The sequence below is a fragment of the Myotis davidii genome, unplaced genomic scaffold, assembly GCF_000327345.1.
Source record: "Myotis davidii unplaced genomic scaffold, ASM32734v1 scaffold1332, whole genome shotgun sequence".
NCBI lineage: Eukaryota > Metazoa > Chordata > Mammalia > Chiroptera > Vespertilionidae > Myotis > Myotis davidii.
In genome coordinates, this window is record NW_006283155.1 from 45,726 (window position 1) to 50,370 (window position 4,645).

A 4,645-nucleotide genomic window follows, 5' to 3' on the forward strand; every position below is an offset into this window, starting at 1 on the left:
GCTCAGAATCGGAGACTCCCTCCCGATTGAAAACGACAACCGCCCTCCACCGCCAGCCTGCTCTGCGCATACCTCCGCACCTTTGTATTTTCCACACTGCTCCTCCTCTGAGTCTCGTATGCTGTTCTCTTTCCTTCTAGTTGAAGAATTTCCCCTCAGCCAGTCTTCCTGTGGTTCTGGGCAATGTCCGTTCCATCTTTTAGTTGTATTTTTGAAGTGGTTGTTCGAGGCAGCTAACTCCGGTGTTTACCTATGCCGCCATCTTGGTTTCCCCTTCAACCAACTATCTATATATATCTATATATATAAAAAGCCAGTGCCCCTGACAACCATGAGGATCGAATGACCAGTCACAACGAGATGCATTGAGCACCTCTCGGTCCCTTGCCCATGACCCACAGGCTCCAATGGAAGCAAGGCGGGCAGTGAGTGGGCAGGGAGGTGAACGCGAGGAGCAAGCCCATGCATTTTACATTGGACCTGATTATGATGTACTTGGCCTTTGTTAAAACTAAAAGTAGTGAAATTAATTTGGGGGAGGGGTTAATATGTAAACTTTCAATGCAGAGTCTTCCCCCCCCCCCCCTTCTTCACTAAGATGCTATATACTAGCATCTCCTACTGGGGATATGCCCGCAACCAAGGTACATGCCCTTGACCGGAATCGAACCCGGGACCTTTCAGTCCGCAGGCCGAAGCTCTATCCACTGAGCCAAGCCGGTCTCGGCTCAAGATGCTATATACTAGTAGCAGCATGAGTTTTGATGTCTGACTCATGGATGAGATACAGGAATGGCCCATGGAAAGGATGTGCCCTTTTATTCCACAGGCACACAGGCTGCCGCACCTGAACCAGAGGTGGAGGACACTGAGTTCCCTTCATTACTTCTCTCTCCTGCACCCCGATATGTGATCCAGCACTTTCACCTTCTTCAGCTGCCTGTCCATTTCATTGATACTTTGTACCTCATTTACACTGTTTTCCCAGCTGGGCCATCCCTTTTTGCCACCTCCATTTGCTCTTCTGGCTTGAACCACACGACTATTATCTTGTAATAGGTTGTATTATCTGTTTGTTCTGGAAGTAGAAAGATTTCTACAGTAGATAAGGTTGGTTGGTAGATAGAGATTGCTATATAAAAATGTTGGTAGTGCCCTAACCGGTTTGGCTCAGTGGATAGAGCATTGACTTGCGGACTGAAAGGTGCCCGGTTCAATTCTGGTCAAGGGCATGTACCTTGGTTGCGGGCACATCCCCAGTAGGAGGTGTGCAGGAGGCAGCTGATCGATGTTTCTAACTCTCTATCCCTCTCCCTTCCTCTCTGTAAAAAATCAATAAAATATATTAAAAAAATAAAACAAAATAATAAAAAATAAATAAAAATGTTGGTAGCTTGTAAACTTCATATGGTTAGGAAGTATTTCTGTGTTTTCTAAATTATTGCTGTTAACATGTAACTATTGCTACTTTGAGTGATCGAGTTCTGTTGTTAAAATCACGTGGGCATGGAAATACTGCAGTGACAGCTTGCAGGGCTTGTTTGTGTGGCTGGCAATAGAGTGAATGCAAGGTCTTATCTCTCAACTCATCCATTAATGAGGCAGCCTAGAGTTGGAGCAATGCTTATGGACCCAGGAGTCAGATGAGTTGGATTCCAATCTTAAACCATTTGCTAACTTGTAATTCTGGGCAAGTTATTCAGTTTTCCAAACTGTAGACTTTCCTCACAGGGGTGTCCCAAAGTTAACTGAAATAATATGTGAAGTGCCTAACACATGGAGAAATGCTTTTGAAATGTTATCTATGATGGCCACCTGCTTCCTGGCACAGAAATGAAATTTGAGAGTGTTTCATTAAAGAATACATACATTCCAGGTGAAGAAAGGAGTGAAAAAAAAAATTCATTTATATTTATCACATGACTGTAAGACATGGCATCTTTTAGTTTAGTTATGTGGGAGAACAAATTATAGTACAACAAATGAACAATAATCTTTCATGTTCCTTTGCACATCTTACAGTAGACAGAGGTTGCTTTAATTAGCATCACCACTGATTGCTATGCAATACCTAGAAGAAATATTTGCTACTCTGGGATCAAACTTTTAAAAGTTTTAGAGACACTGAGAGTCACCAGTAGCATCACAAATCATAAATGACTCACACTTAGTGTACCGGTAGCTCTTGCCCATTTCTACCCAGCAATCCTGTGATTTTTTTTAGATCCATTTGTGACTACAAATTCTTTGTCTGTCCTGTGACACCAGGTAAAGTCTATGAGTGAACTAAGCATTTAATAAAATGTATTAAATGAATGATGAAGGAAAATCTTTTCTTTGCATATAATCCACTTTCAGGGATTCCTAATCTCATAAAAATCTAGAGGCAATTTTAATATCTTTCTTTAAGAATAATGGTTATCTTGGCCCTTTAGGTTTTGTCATCTTGGAGTTTTCCTAAAGTCAGTAATGTTTTCTGCTGGGACATGGTAGTTCCACAGGGAGGAATGGTGAGCTCAGCACACAATTGTCATATGATCATGCCTTCTATGACAGTCAGATGACCATTACTTTCATTAAAAATAGTGATAAACTTGACTTGGTTGTCCATATCTAGCATTTGCTCAAACCCAGGAATATAAATTTGTTCTTCCTGTCTTTTGTACTAGTTTGTTAAAATTTAAATTATCTTCTTTAGTTTTTTATTATCTTTAAGATTGCAAAAATTATATTTGAGGTGATAGTTACATGTTCTGCTGGGTATTTAAAGAATACACTTTGAATTTTCTCTCATGTAATAGCTAACATGTGTACTGTTTGATATGTGCCAAGTTCATAGCTACAGTGCTATGATATGGGATTTGAATCCTTGATTGTTCTAAAATTTTAATAGCTGACTTATATTAGTACAGTTTTCAGAGCATAGTTTTGAAATCAGTTTGCTTTTGATTCAAATTCCAGTTTGTAATCTTTCTGAGAATACAAAGAATAAAATACAAATTATGTATTCACCTTGAATACCTTACTTAACCTCTTTAAGCTTCATTTTCTCACCCATAAAATGAGAATTATTAATAACACCAGTTCAAAGAGATACTGTAAACATTAAAAGAGATAATATATAAAACATATCTCAACCTCGCCTGTCTGGGTTGCAGGCTTGATCCCCAGTGGGGGGCATGCAGGGGCCAGCCGATCAATGATTCTCTCTCATCATTGATGTTTCTATCTCTCTCTCCTTCTCCCTTCCTCTCTGAAATCAATAAATATATTTTTAAAAAACGAAGGGGAAAAAACCTATTGCATTCACTGTTTTCTGAAACAATAAGAAAAAAAGGCTTGAATTACTCAATGTGGGAAGATTCGAAAGATAATGAAAACACTGGAGAAAATATAACAGTTAACATTTAAAAATAGTCTATTACAAATCCTTCACACGCAGATAATACTCTCCTCCCCCCCTCCCCCACACACACCAGTGCTGTGTAGATATTTATTTCACTTAACAACAGCCAGATCTCTTTGGATATGAATAATTTTACAATCTGTAGGCAAGTTTGCTTTGTAAGAAAAATTATCTGAGCATTTTATGATCCTATGAATACTAGGTGAAATACAGACATATTAGATAGGAAACGATTCATTAAATACTATTTGCTAGTCAATAAATACATGAATACATACTATTCATTAGATATGTATTGAAAAAAATTCAAAAGTTTCCTCTTAATTCTTGAGAGGTAGAAATGGCCAATGAAGACACCATTTTTAAGAAAGCACAGAAAGATGCCCTAGCTGGTTTGGCTCAGTGGAGGGAGCGTCAGCGAAGGGGAAAAAACCTATTGCATTCACTGTTTTCTGAAACAATAAGAAAAAAAGGCTTGAATTGCTCAATGTGGGAAGATTCGAAAGATAATGAAAACACTGGAGAAAATATAACAGTTAACATTTAAAAATAGTCTATTACGAATCCTTCACACGCAGATAATACTCTCCTCTCCCCCCGCTCCCCCACCCCCGCACACACCAGTGCTGTGTAGATATTTATTTCACTTAACAACAGCCAGATCTCTTTGGATATGAAATGAAATAAAGTCTTTGAAATGATTAAATATCCAGTTGTGAACTTGGGAAAGAAGCTGATGGTCTTTGGAAATGATAAGAAAACCAGTCAAGTAAGACTCCCCCTGCTGTTGTTTAATAACTAGAATATGCTGAACTAAACAAAATGTCCTCCATATATATATATATATATACATATATACATATATATCTTCTTAGGATCATTGTCATCTTAAATTTATTATAGTGCCAGTAACAAGGATTAGGAAGAACCCCATGTAGGAAGCTCACATTTACATCTGGCTTTTAATATCAATAATTATATTTCAGAGAATGTCGCTAGATGCATAGAAGATTAAAATTGAGTTATATTAAAAAATACATTTAATGAAAATTCTGAACATCAGTGAAATATTAAAAACCATTCATGTACATTCAAGATTCTTTATAATCCAATTGAGCTAAGAGTCTACATTGAATAAAATTAGCCCTTCCCTCTTAAAAAACAATGTTTGTTGACAAATTAATGCATAAAAATAATTCCTAGGGAACTTTAACTTTAGTATATGAAATATATATATAT